The sequence below is a fragment of the Chiloscyllium plagiosum genome, unplaced genomic scaffold (assembly GCF_037043375.1).
Source record: "Chiloscyllium plagiosum isolate Xiang-an unplaced genomic scaffold, Cpla_swu_hap1 HiC_scaffold_5, whole genome shotgun sequence".
Classification (NCBI taxonomy): Eukaryota; Metazoa; Chordata; class Chondrichthyes; order Orectolobiformes; family Hemiscylliidae; genus Chiloscyllium; species Chiloscyllium plagiosum.
The window spans coordinates 25,913,625-25,934,454 of record NW_028270143.1 but is presented as its reverse complement, the minus strand read 5'-3'; the positions used below and the strand labels follow the sequence as shown (position 1 = coordinate 25,934,454).

General features: G+C 46.6%; 1 pseudogene; it reads right to left on the bottom strand.

The window, feature by feature from the left end:
- Positions 1 to 3,134: 3,134 nt before the first annotated feature.
- On the bottom strand, positions 3,135 to 19,283 carry LOC148149888 (putative G protein-coupled receptor 139; annotated as a pseudogene).
- Between the last annotated feature and the right edge of the window lie 1,547 nt (positions 19,284 to 20,830).

Sequence of the window (20,830 nt, the reverse complement as noted above, 5' to 3'; positions counted from 1 at the left end):
ACTCTCTCTGTTCCCCCCTCTCTCTGCCCCCATCTCTGTCCCCCATCTGCGTCCCTCCCCTCTCTGTCCACCTCTCTCTGTCCCCCCTCTCTCTGGCCCCCCTCTCTGTTCCCTCCCCTCCCGTCCTGCCTTTTCGGTCCCAGCCCTCTCTATATACCCCGTCTCTCTGTCCCCTCACTCTCTCTGCCCCCCCCTCTCTATCCTTCTCTCTCTGTCCCCATCTCTCTCTGTCCCCCACCTCTGTGTCCCCCTCTCACTCCCTCTTCTCTCTGTCACCACCCTCTCTGACCCCCATCCCCCCATCTGTCCCCCACTCTCTCCATCCCCCACTCTCTGTCCCCCTCTCTCTGTCCCCCACTCTCTCCATCCCCCACTCTCTCCATCCCCCACTCTCTGCCCCCCTCTCTCTGTCCCCCACTCTCTGTCTCCCTCTCTCTGTTCCCCACTCTCTGTCTCCCTCTCTCTGTTCCCCACTCTCTGTCTCCCTCTCTCTGTTCCCGCTCTCTGTCCCCCTCTCTCTCTGTTTCCGCTCTCTGTCCCTCGCTTTCTGTCCCCCTCTCTCTGTTTCCGCTCTCTGTCCCCTGCTCTCTGTCCCTCTCTCTCTGTTGCCCTCTCTCTGTCCCCCCTCGCTCCCATTCTCTCTGTCTCCATCTCTCTGTCCCCCTCTCTCTGCCCCCCCTTTCTCTCTGTACCTCTCTCTCTGTCTCCCTCTCTTTGTCTCCCTCTCTTTGTCCCCCTCTCTCTGTCCCCCTTCTCCCTGTATCCCCCCCTCTGTTCCCCCTCTCTCGGTCCCCTCTCTCTCTGCCCTCCTTCTCTCTGTCCCCCCGCTCTCAGCCCTCCCCTCTGTCCTCATCTTTCATTCCACCCTCTCTCTGCCCCACTCTCTCTGTCCGCCCCCTCTGCCCCCTCTCTCTTCCCCCCTCTTTCTTTCCACCCTCTCTCTGCCCCCCTCTCTCTCTCCGTTCCCCCCCCTCTCTCTTTGTCCCCTCTCTCTAGTACCCTCTCTCTCTGTCCCCCTCTCTCTCTGTCACCCCCTCTCTTCCCCCTCTGCCCCCCTCTCCCTCTGTTCCCTCCTCTCTCTGTCCCCCTTCTCCCTGTTCCCCAACTCTGTCCCCCCTTCTTCTGTCCCACTCTCTCTCTGTCCCCTCTCTCTGTCCCCCCCTTCCTCTGTCCCCCTCTCTGTCTGTCCCTCTCTCTGTCCCCCTCTCTCTGTCCCCCCTCTCTCTGTCCTCCCTCTCTGTAACCCTCTCTCTCTGTCCCCTCTCTCTGTCCCCCCTCTCTGCCCCCTCCTTCTCGGTCCCAGCCCTCTCTCTGTCGCTCACGCTCTCTGTCCCCCTCTCTCGGTCCCCCTCTCTCTCAGTCCCCCACCGTCTCTGTCCCCCTTCTCTCTGTCCCACTTCTCTCTTTCCCCCCGTTCTCAGCCCGCCCCCTATGTCTCTGTCTGTCTTTACCCCTCTCTCTGACCCCCCTCTATCTGTCCCCCCTCTCTCTGTCCCCGCCTCTCTCTGTCCCCTGTCTCTCTGTCTCCTTCACTCTCTGTCCCCTTCTCCCTGTCCCCACTCTCTCTGTTCCCCCCTCTCTCTGCCCCCATCTCTGTCCCCCATCTCCGTCCCTCCCCTCTCTGTCCACCTCTCTCTGTCCCCCCTCTCTCTGGCCCCCCTCTCTGTTCCCTCCCCTCCCGTCCTGCCTTTTCGGTCCCAGCCCTCTCTATATACCCCGTCTCTCTGTCCCCTCACTCTCTCTGCCCCCCCCCTCTATCCCTCTCTCTCTGTCCCCATCTCTCTCTGTCCCCCACCTCTGTGTCCCCCTCTCACTCCCTCTTCTCTCTGTCACCGCCCTCTCTGACCCCCATCTCCCCATCTGTCCCCCACTCTCTCCATCCCCCACTCTCTGTCCCCCTCTCTCTGTCCCCCACTCTCTCCATCCCCCACTCTCTCCATCCCCCACTCTCTGCCCCCCTCTCTCTGTCCCCCACTCTCTGTCTCCCTCTCTCTGTTCCCCACTCTCTGTCTCCCTCTCTCTGTTCCCCACTCTCTGTCTCCCTCTCTCTGTTCCCGCTCTCTGTCCCTCTCTCTCTGTTTCCGCTCTCTGTCCCTCGCTTTCTGTCCCCCTCTCTCTGTTTCCGCTCTCTGTCCCCCGCTCTCTGTCCCTCTCTCTCTGTTGCCCTCTCTCTGTCCCCCTCTCGCTCCCATTCTCTCTGTCTCCATCTCTCTGTCCCCCTCTCTCTGCCCCCCCTTTCTCTCTGTACCTCTCTCTCTGTCTCCCTCTCTTTGTCTCCCTCTCTTTGTCCCCCTCTCTCTGTCCCCCCTCACTCTCTGTCCCCCACTCTCTGACCCCTCTCTCATTATGTCCTCCCCTATTTCTCTCTCTCTCCCTCACCTTATCACTCCCTTGCCTCTCTCTCTCTCTCTCTCTCCCTGCTCCTTCACTCTCTCCATCTTCTCTCACTCTCGATCCACCTACCTCGGTCTCTCTTTCTCCCCACCTCTCTCTGTTTCTCTCTGACTAAATCTCTCTCCCTCCTGCCCCGCCCTCCCTCTCTGATGCAGTCTGTCTCCCTGACGCGTCCCTCTCCCTCTGATCCAGAGACTGGGGACGGGGGTGGTGGTTGGTGCTGTGGCTACATGTGGTTGGAGGGGTGGTTGTGAGATGATAGATGTGGGAGGTGGGAGGAGGGGGAGAAATGGTGCAGAGACGGAATTGCGAAGGGAGACAGACGGCAGGAGAGAGAGAGAGTGCAGGGGAGGGGGGAGAGGAAAGAGTGGAGGCAGGTGGCGAGAGTAGGGGAGAGGTAATGGGGAGGCCAGGTTGGAGTGGGGGGACAGAGGGAGTTAAACCCAGCTCCTGAGCTCAGGGCGCGGTGCCCTCCCCCTCACTGAGGACCAGGACTTGGGGCTGAGTTTGTCTCTCTCCAGCTCAGCTTCTCCAACACAAAGACACACAACAACATCGGTCACTCTGCTGCTCGGCACGCTTTAATGAACATTTTTATTGTTTACAAATGGAAGTGATGGATACAGTCAGTGGGATGGTGCCTTTTCGCACTGGCCCCTGAGTTGTGAGAAACATTGAAATGTTTCCCTGTAACCCTCCTGTGGGATAAGGATGGACAAACCAGCGCTACCCTCAGTCTGTTACCAAAGCGACAGGCTGCTCCATCGCTGAAACACTGAACTGAAACGAGAAAATCCCAGATGGAGTGATTAACGAGGGAATTTGATGGATGGATGAATTTGGGTGAAGGGATATTTCAGCACATTCTTCAGCTGCTGCCTGAACTTAGTCTGGGTCACGGCATAAATCGCGGTGTTTGTGCAGCAACTGAGAAGCTGCAGCATGAAGCCCAATTCCTGCACAAAGGCATGCAAATACACAGACTGATACCCAATCCAATCCATCCGGCTCCATATAGAATACAGCATTAACGTTGACCATAACAGGATGAAATTGGCCGAGATCACAAACAGTAAAATTATGGATTTTTTTCGGTTTTTCATTTCAGTGTCAGACTGAGCGTCCCCATTGGTGTGAGCGCGGAGTCTCCTGCGGGCTCTGCTGGTCACTAAAATGTGTCTGACAGTGAGAGCATTGAGCAGCAGAATCAGGAGAAATGGGACACACGGGGTTAGAATGTGGTGGAGGGACTCGATTGTGACCCAGACAATGGACAATCGAACAGCGTCTGTTATATAACAAAACCAGGGGAGGTTCATCAGCGAATACCGAGCCGTGAGCATAAAATACCAGAAAATATTCTTTAAACAGCTCAGCACAGTCACTGCTCCCAGAACCACAGCTGCCGTTTTCTCACTGCAATATTTACTTTTCAGCTTCTGGCAACAAATGGCCACAAACCGATCAAAAGTGAAAGTGACGGTGAACCAGACAGAACAGTCAGTGACTGCATAAAGCAGGACGGCGTGGATATTACACACGGGGACGGAGTCCTTCAGGAAATAAAACTGTTCCTTATAAACAATGGGAATGTGTCTCAGGATCAGGTCGAGGATAATGACCAGGAGATCCGCCGCTGCCATAGCCCCCAGGTAACATCTGACACATGGAGACAATCCACAATCTTTATAAAGCAGGACGTAGATGGTCACTACGTTAACTGTGAGGAAGGAAAACAAACCCATTATCCATCAGCCTGGAGGCAAAGGGACCCGTTTGATTGGGGACCCAGTGAGATTTTCAAATGTGTCCCTGTATTCAGGGATTTATTAAAATAATTAGAGCTGGAATAACAAATGGGAAGGTCAGAATTACTGACAAAAATGGGACATAAACCACAAGAAACCCTCCCTCTCCAAACACACAAAGACGCATCCATAAGGACAAATGGTTTCTAGAACATTCCCACACATTTGATCACTCGAGAGCAGACACAGGTCACTCCTGCCCAGTTCCTAATACGGAGGGTGGAAATGTTGTTGTCCTGAAGGATTCTCTCCCAGTTTCCTGAAGACAAACGGAGTTTGGGAATTCCTGTATTTTGGTCTAAATTGTGGTCGATCCTGTGTCGTGAAGAAATGTAAACGCAGGGAAAACGTATTCACTCCTTTAACTGCTGGGCGGCCTTCAGAACAGTGTCTCCTTCTCCCTGGAACGGGATCTCTTCCCTTGGGATCTTATCGTTTGTTCAATTCACTGACGTCCGGCCGTTCACAAACAATGTCAGGGATAGAACGCTCCGGGGAATATCAGATATAGAATGTCAGGGACAGAACGTTCCGGGGAACTCCTTGAAATGTCCATCACCTTTCCCCCCTACCCACCCCACCAACATGATGTACTGTGTATGGACACACTGTAACATTAATGGGGTGAGAGACGGAGGGTCCAATCACAGGAATGGGAACTAAAGGCATTGCCAGATCAGCTGAAATGGTTAGATATACCACATTCTCAATCCACCTCACAGAACCAGCCCGGACCCCATAAACCCAGAGGAGATATCTGTTCACCATGGAACACTGTGCAGACCAGGCCAGTGTCCTGCTCAGTACAACACAACAATCTGTCCAGATTCACCCATTACACTAGTCAATACAATCCAGCAATCTATCCAGATTCATCCATTGCACTGGTCAATACAACGCAGCAATCTGACCAGAGTGGAACACTGCACCAATCAGTTCAGGGCATTGATCTATAAACACGGACTAGATATCTGTCCAGCACCGGGAGATGTGCAGACCACAGCAGTGCATTGATCTATAAACCCGGATTAGATATCTGTCCAACACCGGGAGAAGTGCAGACCACAGCAGTGCATTGATCTATAAACACGGGCTAGATATCTGTCCAGCACCGGGAGATGTGCAGACCACACCCGTGCATTGATCTATAAACCCAGATTAGATATCTGTCCAACACCGGGAGAAGTGCAGACGACAGCAGTGCATTGATCTATAAACCCAGATCACATATCTGTCGAGCACGGGGAGCTGTGCAGACCACAGCAGTGCATTGATCTATAAACCTGGACGAGATATCTGTCAAGCACTGGGAGCTGTGCAGACCACAGCAGTGCATTGATCTATAACCCCGGACTAGATATCTGTCCAGCACTGGGAGCTGTGCAGACCACAGCAGAACACTAATGTGTAAATTGAAACAAATATCCATCCAGCATAAGGAGCTACACAGACCACATCATTGCATTATCGAGAAACCTCAACCAGATAGTCTGACCAGCACAGCGACCTGTGCAGAGATCACTCGTGAATTAATTTGTAAACCAGGAGCAGTTACTATCCCAGCATGTAGGACTGTGTACACCACCCCAATGCATTGATCTCTAACCAAGGATCATTTACCCTCCCAGCTTGTAGGTCTGTGTACCCCACCCTAGTGCATTGATCTGTAAACCAGGAGCAGTTACCTCCCAGCATGTATGACTGTGTACCCCAACCCAGTGCAGTGATCTGTAAACCAGGAGTAGTTATCCTCCCAGCATGTAGGACTGTGTACCCCACTCCAGTGCATTGATCTGTAAACCAGGAGCAGTTACCCTCCCAGCATGTAGGGCTGTGTACACTACCCTAGTGCATTGATCTGTAACCCAGGAGCAGTTACCCTCCCAACACGTTGGGCTGTATAGCCCTCCCCAGTGCATTGATCTGTAAACCAGGAGCAGTTACCCTTCCAGCTTGTAGGACTGTGTACGCCACCCCAGTGCATTGCTCAGTAACACTGTGTTAGATCCCTGCCCAGCGTGGGGAAACTTGCAGCCCATGCTGGGAGTGACAGGTTGTGCAGCTCCCATCCATTTACAGCTCCATATCTCCATTGTGCCATGACAAGGGGGTGCTGTGGGTGTGAACATCACTGTCAGAGAGGGATGGCGGGGGAAATCAGTTTAAATATCACCACATGGGAGGGGTTTGGGAAATAGACAGAGAGGGGGAGACTGAGAGACAGTATCATGGAAGGATGTGTTCCCAGGTTGCAGAATGCTGAAATGTAGATGCTTCGATAACATCCTGTAACATGAGCCAATATTCATTGAATGTGACAGTGGCTGCGCGAGGCTGAGCTAGTTTCCTGGTGCTATCTTATTGAACACACCTCATTAACTACCCACCACACCCCATGTTGTCCCTCTCATTCAATGCCATGTTGCTCACTATACCTGATCTCTCTATCTCTGTCTTTCTTCCTCTTTGAGAGTGACAGAGGGATTGTCTGCATGAGGCCGAGCTAGTTTCCTGGTGCTATCTTATCTTACTCACCTCATTAACTACCCAGCCCACTCCATGGTTTCCCTCTCATTCAATACCAGCCCGATTCTCCTACCCATCATGGGTGGAGGGACTCACCATCGCCCGGGTGCCCCTGGATATTCCGTGACCACTGGCACAGGTGCAGTCTTTAAAAGGCCAATGTGCACACGGTTGAGCTTTCTCTGTTTGGAGCTGCCCTGCACAGTTTACCCCGAGCATGGCAGATAAGGGGCAATTACACCACAGTTTGTGGACAGGGGCACGGAGTCCTGGTGGATGGACCATTCTCTTCCAGAGGGAACTACACCACCAGACCCACTGAGCATTGTCCAAGCTCACCACCTAGCTCAGGGCAGTATCTGCAGTCTGAAGAAATGCCCAGCAATACAGGACAAGCATCAATAACCTTCCCCGCTCTGTCAGGATAAAGGTCACCTTATTCTCTCTGCTCCCTCACACTCACTGTATATTTGTCATAGCACCAATCCCCGAACAAGGCTCATGCTCCACCACTCTCACTGCTGCATGCAGCTCCTTCCCTCCCTCTCTCTCTCTTTGTCACGCCTTCCACTACACCTCCCACACTAATAACACTGCATGGATACAATACTGTGGAATGACTCCCTCCAGACCCCTCACCATGTCCCTCCACCTGCACCAGCACTAAGTGCAGGGCCACCCACTCCCACCCACCCTTCCTCCCTCTCCTTCTCCCAGAGAGGACAGGGCCACCTCGTGTGGAGATTCTGAAACATCCACGTCCCACTGACCGAGTAAGGAGCAATGTTCAGTGAAGGACAATTCTCACTTTAAACCCACTGGCAGCTCCGTTTTCCCCTGACACAACTTAGAAGCCATGGCCCTGATGCCCTTTTGTGTTGAGCGGAATCCCCATGGTCTTGGTGGGCAGGAGGGTGGGCTCACATCACATCGTCACCACCACCTCCCAGGAATGGAGCACCGAGATTCCCTTCTACACCTCCCCCTGTAAACAGCTCAGATACTGAAACTAATCTGTGATAGTTACTGCTCTCCCCACTTGTCCTAACATCTTCAATAATCTGTGATCAGAAACACGCAGCGCTCTCTGCTCCTGCAGCCCCTTTATAATGTTTTGGCCTGTGTAAGACTGCCTTTCATTGTCCTTTTTACCACAGTACATCACCTCACACTGCTCTGCATTGATCCCCATCTGCCTTACATCTGAACACTACACCAACATGTCACTGTCCTGTTAGATCCACACTGTCCTCCATAGACTTTTCAATTCTTTCAGGTTTGGTGCCATCTACAAACATTGAGATTGTCGCAGTGCCACAGTCCCCAAGAAACAGCTGAAATCCTGCCACACTCACTTGTATGAGCAAGTGAAATACCGCTACCTTCCCGTGGACAGAGTCGAATAATGATATGCTGTCAATGCAGCAACAAAAATCCTGACACACATGAAACGGAGTGGATGCAATATTGACAAACCACAGAGAAAGAGAAATATGGATAGGCTCCACCTATCTTCATTGACATCAGGGTATTAATGTTATGAAGTTGAAAATGTGTACTGTACCGTTAAAAGAGAGGGAATGCTGTTCTGAACTGAGAGCTGAAAAACTACTGTGTTATGAGAGGATGGCAGACCCAGAGTATCAAGGACAATTGAAAATGTGTAACATTTGACTGTGAAATAGATACCTGAGTTGTTTGCTCTTTGGACAACAATTTGAATTGTACCAATCAGTTTAATTTATGCCCAAGGATACTAAAACCAAATCAAGTTTGAATTTATTGGTTTTCGAAAATTGAACCAATGAGATAATCTGATGTTGTGGATATTAAGAATGAAGGCATTTTGAAAATTGCAGACAGAGCAAATGCCATCAACACAGATCCAAGGGATTAGGAAACACTCTCTATCAAAGGTACCTTTTCATATGAAACATATCCACAGTAAAAAGACAGAAGATGACCCAGTGAGATCTTCTCATAGAAGAAGAGACAAAAACAACAGCTGCTGTGTGGTTTTGAAATGAAGTTGATGTAACTTTAATAAGCACCTTATTGAAAGAGTATATCATTATGGAGTTGGAATTGGGGAATAAGCAGTTAAGAGAAAGGGGGTCTCAGAATTGTGAATGGTTGATGTAATATGTTCACTTTCAGAGTTAAAAAATAAATGAATGAATTTATTTAAACAGTGGAATTTGCGAGTTCTCTTTCACTCATACATTAACAGTTTACGAGGCGAATTGAGCATTTCTTTATGTTTAGTTTAAATTACCAGATGAGCTTCTTCGCCGTGTCGTCACCATCCCCGTGTGTGTATCTGTGTGTCTCTGTGTGGGGTAAGTCTGGCAGTCTCTATGGTGTTTAAAGTGATGCAATTCCACCCTCTGCTGGCCTCTCTATGCCACTGCACAGGCATTGGCAGAGGGTGAAAACCAACAGGGATTCATTCAGAGAAGGGGAGGGGGAGGGAGAGGGCAACTGCTCACAGCACCATCCAAACTGATGTCTTATTCATGGACTGATCTAAATGTCCTTTAAACATTGTAACTGTCTCTGCTTTCACCACTTCCTCTGGAAGTTCATTCCACACACAAGCCAGATTCTGTCTAAAATAATTATCTCTCATGACTTTTGCAAATCATTTTTCTTCACATCTTAAAATATCCCTCAATTTTGAATCCCCAACTCCAGGGAAAAGGCATCAGCCCTTCAGCTTATCTGTACCCCTCACGATTTTATAAACCTCTGTAAAGTTTTTTAGATTACATTACAGCGTGGAAACAGGCCCTTCGGCCCAACAAATCCACACCGACCCGCCGAAGCGCAACCCACCTATACCCCTACATTTACCCCTTACCTAACACTACGGGCAATTTAGCATGGCCAATTCACCTTGACCTGCACATCTTTGGACTAAGGGAGGAAACCGGAGCACCCGGAGGAAACCCACGCAGACACGGGGAGAACGTGCAAACTCCACACAGTCAGTCCCTGAGGTGGGAATTGAACCCGGGTCTCAGGTGCTGTGAGGCAGCAGTGCTAACCACTGTGCCACCATGCCGCCCACAAGTTACCCCTTGATCTCATACTCTCCAGTGAAAACAAATCCCAGTCTATCCAGCCTCTCCTTATAGCTCAATCCCTCCTTTCCCAACAACATCCAGGTTAATCTCTTCTGAACCCTCTCCAGCTTAATAATATCATGGCCAATAATATCAAAGTGAATAGTCAAGGTATTTTCTAAGTGTAGGGAAGACCAAAACTAACGGACATAGATTCAACGTGAGAGGGGAAACATTTAAAAGTCACCTAAGGGGTCGCTTTTTCACCCAGAGGGTGGTGTGCCTATGGAATGAGCGGGCAGGGTGACGAGACTGGACACAGTATTCGAGAAGACGTTTCACCAAAGTCCTGTACAACCTCAACATGACAAAGTTTTAAGTACAAATTCCACAGAAGTGTTTCATAATACATCTGAAAAAAACTGATTAAAATGGATTTAGAATTGTGACCTGATGGAGAAAGAAGAGGTGTCAGTATTGAATTTCAGAATTTCGGCCCAGGATGACTGCAAGTACAGCCATTCGTGTTGATTGGAGTCACATTTCGCAGCAGTTAAGGTTTATAAAATCAGAAAGGCCATGGATAGGGTGAGTAGTCAGGGTTTTTCCCCAGGTTGTAGGCATCTAAAACTAGAGGGCATTGGTTGATAGTGAGAGGGGAAAGGTTTTGAAGAGGCCTAAAGGGCACCTTTTCACACAAAGGGTGGTGTGCGTATGGAATGATATCAGAGGAAGTGGTGGACACTGGTGCAACTACAGTATGGAAAAGGCATCAGAATGTAGACAGACCTGCCGAGCCTTTTCACCAATTTCTTTATTTGTTAAAAAAATGCATTCATTTAAACACAGGTATTCTGAATACAGTAAACATTTTATTTTTCAATGACGCAGGGATATGTAAACTCATCTTTAAGTCGACTGAGACCATTTTCTGCTAAGAGTATGGCTCTGTGTATGACAGCAGCAATGATGCACCTACATGGAACAGGGAATGTGATGGTGACATAGTTTGGACAATGTACAATGAGACCTCACATGGTCCAGTTTGGGAGAGGATGACATTATTGTGTGATTCAACTCAGAGAGGGAGAAAATATAATCTGCTTGAGAAGGATCGACTATTGCACTCTCTCTCCTTCATTATTCATCATCAGAGCAATGTGTGTGAGCTAAAGTAAAAAATCTACTGGCATTGTTACCGTTCTTATTTTGTAGAATCCGTGCAGTGTGGAAACAGGCCCTTCAGCCCAATAACTCCATACCAACCATCCCAAGAGTGACCTTCCCAGGCCCGTTCCCTTACATTTACCACTAACTAATGGAACAAACCTAGAAATCCCTGAACACTATGGACAATTTAGCATGACCAATCATCCCAATCTGCACCGCTTTGCACTGTGGGAGGAAACTGGAGCACCCATCAGGAGTTCACGCAGATGGGGAGAATATGCAAACAGATAGTCGTCCAAGGCTGGAATCGCACCCAAGTCCCTGGTGCTGTGAGGCAACAGCGCAAACCAACTGAGCCACCGTGCTACTCTTTGGGCGATCCCTGACCAGAATTCATTGGAATCTCCTCACTGCCTAATGCAAAGGGAATTCAGCAAAATACAACTGTTCCAGGATGAAATCCCATTGCTAGCAGCTTGTGTGAGTAGAATATCTTCAGAAGCAGAATCACATTTTGGACAATCTCTCAATTTTTCCTTTTGTCATGAGTTACACTAATATCTGGACAAAGTTCTTTCAACTTCAAATTGCAGAGATTTTGTTTATCGGTGTGTGTGTATGTGTGTGTATGTGTGTGTGTGTGTGTGTGCGTGTGTCAGTGTTTTTCGAAAGGGAAATATCGATTCTTTATTTGCAATATCCAAACCGTTTGCCATTTATCGTTCCATCATAGTTTGGAGTATCATTCCTCTGGATCACAAATGTGCTATTTTAGCAGATTAAAGATACTAGCCTGATTTGTTCCCGAAACTGACCCTGACCCAGTCTGAGACTGATATCATTGGCCATATCACTGACCTGGTTATATTTAACATTTGTTGTGAGCAGTGGAGGAGTGGGACTAGAAAAGAAAACAGTGACTCAAAAAGCCGGGGAACTATAGACCAGTGAGCCTGATGTCAGTGGTGTGTAAGGTGTTGGTGGGGGGGTAGAATTCTGAAGGATAGCATATATATACATTTGGGAATGCAAGGGCTGATCGGAGTAGACAATGTGGCTTTCTGCATGGGAAATCATGTCTCATTAATTTGGTTGAGTTTTATGAAGAGGTGATAAAGAAGATTGATGAAGGCAGTTTAGTAGACTTTGTCTATATGGACTTCAGCAAGGTGTTCATAATATTCCGATTGGTAGACAGATTAGTAAGATTAGATCTCATGGGATACAGCGGAAGCTGGTCACAATTGCCTTGAAGATAAATGTGTTTTTTTTACAGATTGGAAGCTTGTGACTAGCAGTGTTCTGCAAGAATCAGTACTGAGTTCACTGCATTCATCATTTATATCAAGGATTTGGATGTGAATATTGGGGACATAGTTAGTAAGTTTAGAGATTACATCAGAAAGTTGGTGTAGTAGATTATCTCAGAGTACAACGAGACCACAATTAGATGGGACAAAGGGGCAAGGAGTAACAGATGAAGTTTAATTTAGATAAAGATGAGGTTTTGCATTTTGGGAAGGCAAATCAGGGCAGAAACTATACACTTAATGGTAAGGTCCTGGGGAGTGTTGTGGAACAAAGGGACATAGGACTGCAGATACATTGTTCCTTGAAGTGGAGTCGTAGGTAGACAGAGTGGTGCTGAACACATTTGGCACTTTTGCCTTAATCAGTCAGAGCATTGAGTATAGGAGTTGTGGTGGCATGTTGCATCTGTACAGGGTGTTGGTGGGACCACTTTAAGAATACTGAAAGGATTTACACGGATGTTCCAAGACTGGAGGTTTTGAGCTTTCGGGAGAGTTGATTAGGTTGAGGTGTTTCCCGCTGGAGTGTCAGAGGCTGAGGGGTGACATTATAGTGGCTGATAAAATCATCAGGGGCATGGATATTCTGAACAGCCACGTTCTGCTCCCCAGGATAGGGGAGCCCAGAACAAGAGGGCATAGGTTGAAAGCGAGAGGGCGAATGCTTTAGAAGGGACCTGAAGATAAATGTTTCACACAGAGAGTGGTGTGTGTACAGAAAGTGCTGTCAGAGGAAGTGCTGAAGGCGGTTACAATTGCCTAAGGAGGTAGATGGATATTGACCTTTCAGAGAGTTGAGGGCTATGAAGAATCTGAAAAAGTATCTGAAAGAGGAGGGATATTGGCCAAATGCTGGCAAATGGGACTGGATCAGATTTGATATCTGATCGGAGTGAACAGACTGGACTAACGGGTCTGTTTCCGTTCTTGTTGACTCTCTGATTCTATAAGAGGGATGACGAAAAATTCTGAAAGGACCTTTCAAGTCAGAATTCTCTTCACTGGAAGTTTATCGTGCCTCTTTGCTCACATTGATTCAAAGCTGCGTTAGTGAAATATTTGACAGGGAAGTGAGTCACTGATAATGGGATACAGAGAGGAAAGTGGGGCTGAGACCACAACCAGATCAGACACAATCTTCGTGCCTGGTGGAGAAGGCTCAAAGTATCTAATGACCCACTCCTGCTCCTCAGTCCCATGCTTCTGTGTTCCATTCAGCCCCTCAAACCTGCTCGGCAGGAGCAGTTGGAAGCCACTTACTCCTAAAACCTGGTGCACAGAAATAAAGGAGACCATTCAGCCCCTCAAGGCTGTCACACACGCTTTGAGGTGATTTGGGAAATGTAATTAGAAAACCCAGGCTGGGTATGAAAGAGGCCCCTCATCTCTCTTTACAGAGCTTCCCCTCTCTGCAACTTGTGCTCCATTTGTTGGTCATGTTGTAAACTCAGATTCACTGAATACAGCCCCTATATCTCACTCAGAGATGGCTCACAAAATCCTCTGGTCTCACTAACTGCAATATACAGTAACAGAACATCCATGAAAATGACACCCACTAACTTTTCAATAACAGAATGTGAGAACATCAGAAACAGGGGCAGGTCGTTCACCCCCCAAGTCTGCCTTGCCCTTCACTAACATCATGATTGATCTGCTCTTGGTCTCAAATCCTCTTTCATACCCAATTCTTCATAGCCCTCAACTCTCTGACAGGTCAATATCCATCTACCTCCTCTTCAAATACTTTCAGTCATCTGGATCCCCCAACACTCTTGAGAAGAAAAATCCTGAAATTCAATCCTACCTTTTTGAAGAAAACACTATGGCCTATTGATATGAACAAAAGAGTTTGTCACAAGGGTTCAGGTAAAATGGACTGGCCCTGATATCAAGGCAGTGGTTGCCTTCTGTTGACATCAAGGAGCTGGACTTAATGGGAATCAGAGTAAACTCTCCAGTGTTTGGTGTCAAACATGGCACAAAGGAAGATGTTCATCATCTCTGGGTCACCTCTGTGGGAGATCATCAGGGTAGCTTCCTCTTCACAAACATCTTCAGCTGCTTCATCAATTTCTCCCCGCCCCCACCCTCCCCACCATAAGATCAGAAGTGGGGATGGTCACTGAAGATTCCACAATGTTCAGAATGTTTTATCCCCCGTCATCTCCTGAACTGGTCTGTGTTCATGTGCAGCAAGACCCAGACTCCATTGAGGCGTGTGCTGTTAAAGGGTCTGTAACATTCATGTAACAGCACCGCCTGGCACTGCACATTGCCACAGTAAAATAAGAGTTCATTCAGCACCTCACGCTATTTTCACAGGAATATGAGGAAGTCATTCAGCCCATTGACATTATTGGAGTAGTACGGGGACAGCCCATTCAGTGCCTCCAGCCTATTACTCAGGAAGAGAAGGAGTCTAGTGTGATGGACCACACCAGAGCCCCTCGAAAATATTTGAAGGCGGTAGCGTAGACTCTAATGTTTTCATATTTTAAAGGAAATGTAAAGTGTCTGTTCCAGATGCAATGTGACTGGTCAAACTACTCGGTGTGAAGCAGAACACCATTTACTTAAACACGAAAGATGAAATGAAACCAAAGAAAGAGGAATTTAGAATAATGTAATTCTATTGGACAACTAAACAGAATAATAGATCTAGGAACTATCACTGATGAACTGTTCCAATATAGGAAAATCCCATAAACACAGCCCTTGGCAAAAAGAAATATTCAGGCACAGAATGCCACAAACATTTCTCCAATCCAAGAATTAAAAACAGCAGCAAGAGAAAATTCAGAGACAGTAGCAACAAGGAGACATCCACTGAAGCTTCCAACTCTGTGTAGACCCCAATATTTTCTGATGTTACTGAGAAACTAAAACCCAGAGATCCTAATCAGTGAGAGCTGGCCACACCCATTCAGGCTGCATTAAAATTAACCTAAGGCCTCACTAGCTGTTTACTCGAGTGTTGGTAATTAGCCAGCTTGGTAACGTTCGTTCAATCTCTCTCTTAAAAGAAACCAGAACGAAAATGACCTCTTAAAGCTGCAGCATCATCACACTAGTCAGCACACCGAGCTGTCAAACAGGAACCAGGGGTAACCCAATCAGGCCCTTGGCCCTGTCCAATCGGACGAGGAAAAAGCCATTCAGTCCCTTGATTCACTTACACAGGAACAGGATGAGGCCATTCAGTCCCTTGAGCCACTTAGGCAGGAACAGTACGAGGTCATTCCCCCAACAACGCACTTACACAGGGGCAGAATGAGGTAATTGATGCTGATTCCTGATGAATGGCTTATGCCCAAAACGTCAATCCTCCTGCTTCTCGGATGCTGCCTGACCTGCTGTGCTTTTCCAGCAATCGACTCTCTACTCTGATCTCCAGCATCGGCAGTCTTAAGTGTCTCCTAATTGATGCTCCAACATGATGAACAAGTGGAGCAGAGGCTGCACAGACAGACTGTTCCACGTTGTTCCTCCTGGCTCCGTTGCTTATGATAATACGTGGGACTTTAACGTGGTTTTCTAGCGGTGAGCAGGGAAGCCATATGTCTTGTGTGAAGTCTCAAGAAGACATCTTCTATCTCCACGAAGACAGCCTGGTGTTCTCTCTGTAGGGCGGAAGCTGGTGGGAATGGCTGCCTGTTTCAGACGGAAGGTATTGTGGCTGCTGTTGGGGATTGTGAGCAACCTGACGTTCAGTACAGGGTTCACACGCCGACTGCACAATAACGTGGGGATAGTTAATTTAGGCATATAAACAATTAGGATAGTCACGTTAGACTGATGAGTGGACTCTCTAAGTTCAAATAATGCTCATCTTGTTCATGTTGATCTTGTCAAATGTACGTCTTGTTCAGTGTAACCTGTATGCCTTACTCTGTCCAAGTCTATTTCCACCCTATGATCTGTCTGGCCATGCTTACTATGATCTGCCTCCACTGCTCATAAATAAAGTGTTTCCCTGTACTGAGATACACGTGACAATAAATCAAACCAATCAATCATGGGTAAAGTATGGAATTTCTCACCTGATCAATGTCTCTTTTGGAAATAAAAGAGACATTGCTGCCACTCCTCGTTTTCAGCGTCACCATTTCTTCGTCTCTCAGAGCTCCACAGATTAAAAATGCAGCTTCTTTACTCTGTCCTCATGTTACCATCACCCGTGTCTGTGGTAAGGAGATAAATCCTTTCAAAGGTGATCAAATCTGTAGAGAGTGCCCCAAATGCTGTCTCAGCAAGGCTCTACAACAGCAGGAAAATGGCTTTACTTATGTACTCGAATCATCTTACAATGAAGGACAGCATACCATTGACTGCACCCATTACTTACACAGGGTTTGATTCAGACCGGTCAGCATAGACTTGTGAGTGGGAGATTATGCTTCCCAAATTTGTTAGAGTTCTTTGATGAAGTGACCAAGAAGGTCGACGAGGGCAGAGCGGCAGGCGGAGTCTCTATGGATTTCTGTGAGGCCTTTGATAAGGTTCCACGTGGCAGTCTGCTCTGGAAGGTTACACCACGTGGAATGATGGGGTAACTGACCAATTGGATACACAGTTGGCTTGATGGTAGGAAGCAGAGGGCTTAGTGGAAGGATGCTTGTCAGACTGGAGCATGGTTCCATAGCTATGATATGGTTGAGAATGTACAAGGCATGATTAGTAAGTTTGCAGATGACACTAAAATAATTGGGAGCGTGATCAGTGAGGAATTTTATTAGAAATTGCAGCAGGACCTTAATCAGGTGGGCAAGTGGGCCAGGAAATGGCAATGGAAGTTAATATAGATGCGTGATGTCTTGCATTTTGGAAACTCAAATCAAGGTACGAGTTTCATGGTGAATGGGAGGGGCTTAAGTTTGGCAGTGGGCAGAGAGACCTTGGCATTCACGTGCACGGTTCTCTAAGAGTGGGGTCATAGTTAGACAGCAGTGGCACACTGGCCTTCATCAGGCAGAGTATTGAGTATAGAAGTTGGGAATTTATGTTGCAGTTACACATGACTTTGTTAAGGCCACACTTGGAGTATTGTGTTCAGTTTTGTCACCTTGTTATAGGGAGGATGTTATTAAATTAGAAAGAGTGCAGAAGAAATTTACAAGGACGTTGCCAGGACCCAATGGTCTGAGTTATAGGGAGAGGTAGGACATTTTCTTCAGCGTGTAGGAGACGGTGTGGGGATCTTATCGAGCTATATAAGATCATGAGGGCTATAGATAGGGTTAATGCTCTCAATCCTTTTCCAAGGTGTAGAGAATCGAGGACTAGAGGGGATCACTTTAAGGTTAAAGGCGAAGGAATAAAACGGAAACTGAGAGGCCATTTCTTTACACAGAGGACTGGTACATGGATGAGCTGCTACCAGATGTGGTTGGGGGGTGGTACATTAACAACATTTCAAACGCATTTGGATAAATATGTGGATAGGGAAGGACTAGAAGGATATGGGCCAACTGCAGGGAAATGCGGATGGCATGGATGGACATTTACAAGGTAGAGTCGAACCCTTCTGTTAATTAAAACCAAACACCCAGAAAAGCTCGCCTCACCTTGTAATCTTAAAATATGAGCAACACAGTTCTCCCACATTCCACTATTTAAACAAAAATAAACAAGTTAGTTTCTTAACTTAAATAGTGAACACCAAACAACAACTATTCACAAATACAAGCCCCTCTTTTCTTAACTACTTACTATCTACTCCAACTCTGTAAACATATGCTGTTCCAACAACCCACATGTTAAACATTACAATATCAAGACCACACAGTCTCCATCTTCACCGCTGTGTTCACTCTTCCAGCTGCTGATCTCCCTGGGTCATCTTTTGTTTACTGCAAGTAGTTTAACATGAACATGTATCTTTGATAGAGAGTGTTTGAGATGGCCAGTTAGCACTCCTGCTCTACAGCAGTTACTCTGCTGTTGATGGCAGTGGCTCTCCCTCTAGTGTTCAAAATGCTGGGTTTATATACTTCCCATGATACAATAATTCACACAATTTGATTGCTTTCCAGGTGTCCAAACAATAATATTCACATTCTGTTGGCTTCTGGTATCCTGAGCGTTACTTAAAGTCTTTGATTGTATTTGAATTGTTGTCAAAACAGCAACCAAAACTCAGGTATCCATTTCCCAGCTAAGTGTTACATTTGGAACAGTCTGACCTTTAGCTGGCATCTGTTGCTGTACTTTCTATTCAGCAAGACCCTTAAAGTGACCAGACATGCTTTCGGCTTCATAACATCTCCCCCGTTTCAGGAAAAAAAAATTGAGCAATCAGAATGAAAAGATGGCTACATTCCTTTACCTCTACTTCTTAATCCCATTATTATGAAATACAAAAGTAGTAATCTCAGTTATACCATTCATATTAATTCTGCACATGTATATAACACTGGAATAAGGCAAATTGTATCTAAACTTCTTCCTTTAAATTCACGATAACACATCTGCTATCACATTTCTACAACCCACAGCATATCCATTTTGTAAGTTTAAAGTCGGTAACATAAGACTCCAATGAAATAGTCTCATATTTTGGTCTTTAAGTGTCCCAAAAAATGCGAGAGGATTGTCATTGTTGTCCACAGTAGTCTTCGACAATTTATTTGTCATGTAAACATTAAAATGCTGTCAGGCCAGTACGAAACTCAATCATTGTTTTTCAATAATGGGGATGTTGTATTTATTTCTGGTGGATATTGAGTTTTTTCGACAAGTAGCCAATTGGCCATTCAATTCCATCATTATCTTTCTGCATCAATACATCTTCAACCCCTATATCCCGAGCATCATACACAATTTTCAAAGGGTTTCAAAATGTTTTTTGCAGATAAAACTGGTGCGGTGATTAATCCTGCTTTAAAATTCTCAAATGCCTCCTGGCATTGTTCTGTCCACCACAATTCTGTGTTCTTCTTTAATAAATCCATCAGTGGTGCCAATACGCTGCTGAAGTTTGCAACAAACCTCCGATAGAACCCACTCATTTCGAAAAACTGAAGCACCTCTTTCTTCGAGGATGGTCGTGGAAATTCCTCAAAGTCCTTCGTCTTTGTGTTCCATGGGGTCAACTTTCCATGTCCAATGTAATGTCCCAAGAACATCATCTCTGCCTTCGCGAATTCTGTTTTCTTTACGTTTATTACCAAGTTTGCTTCTTGTAATCGTTCAACATGTTCTGCCAACATGTGAGCTTTCAATCACTTGTGAAAGATCACTACATCATACAGATAAGCTGCACAATTTGTTCATCTGGCCACAAAGCTGTTCCAGAGTCTTAACTGTGGCTGGAGCATTATTCATTCACATGACATACTCGATAACAGTTTTGTCATACCTGGTATCTTTACCAGATAGTTTAATTGACTCAACATTTTTTTAATTTGAAAGGGGCCACTAAACCTGGCTTTGAAAGGATTTCTTACCACTGGTGTCAATACTAACACGTCATCCCCACCTGCTTTACTCTATGCCGTGCCCACTTCTGGTGCTGTTTGGCTAACTCACCGACTGAATTTAATCTCTCCCTCACCTCACATACATTATCCAAGTGTGAGATCTCAGACTTTTGTCCTGTCAATTCATATTTAATAAATTTCAAAGGACCTCTCACTTCATGTATGAATATTAACTCAAAGGAAGTAAACGGAGTAGATTTATTTGGGGCATCTTTGAAGATAAGCAATTTAATGGGACACCTTTATCCCAATCATTTGGCCAATCCTGACAGTACACTGTTAACATGGTCTTCAGTGAATGATGCTCACTTTTCAATGCTCCCTGGGATTCAGGATGGCGTGCACTTGATTTGAGGTTCTGTATGCCTAAGCTATCCATGACTTCCTTAAACAGCTGAGTGGTAAAATGAGACCCTTGGTCTGACTGAATCTCTCTGGGGAGGCAACAGCGAGTGAAGAAAGCTACCAACCCCTACACTCCCGTTTTGCCTTGACACTCCGTAATGGAAATGCCTTTGGAAATCTGATAGATGCATACATTATGGTCCGCAAATATTGGTTCCCACTTTTATTTTGAAAAGGGGAGCTATACAACTTATCATAACCCATGTGAAAAGTTCTTCGAATGCAGGAATTGGCAACAAAGGTGCTGGTTTTATTATCGCCTGTGATGTACCTACCATTTGGCATGTATGACAAATACAACAAAAATTAACCACGTCCTAGTGCATTCCAGGCCACTAGAAATGCTTCTGTACCTTAGCCTGAGTCTCAGTACACCTAGGTGACCACCTGCAGTTAGTTTGTGTGCTACTCATAACACAGTATGCTACCGGTAACACGATCTACTGCACTTTGGCCCATTTCCCTTCTGAACTAACCTACCGTTTCTCTCCATGTTCAGGTGTTTTCCTGCAACATTTACATCAAACAGGGTGTTAGTTAACTGAACATCAACTCCTTTGTCTTTTTCTTTAGTTTTCCTTTCTGCTGTAACTTATGACAGTGGGATCTTGTTAGTACACGGTGTGGAAAAATTCCTGGGTATATTTCTTTTAACTCCTCAGTTCCCTAGT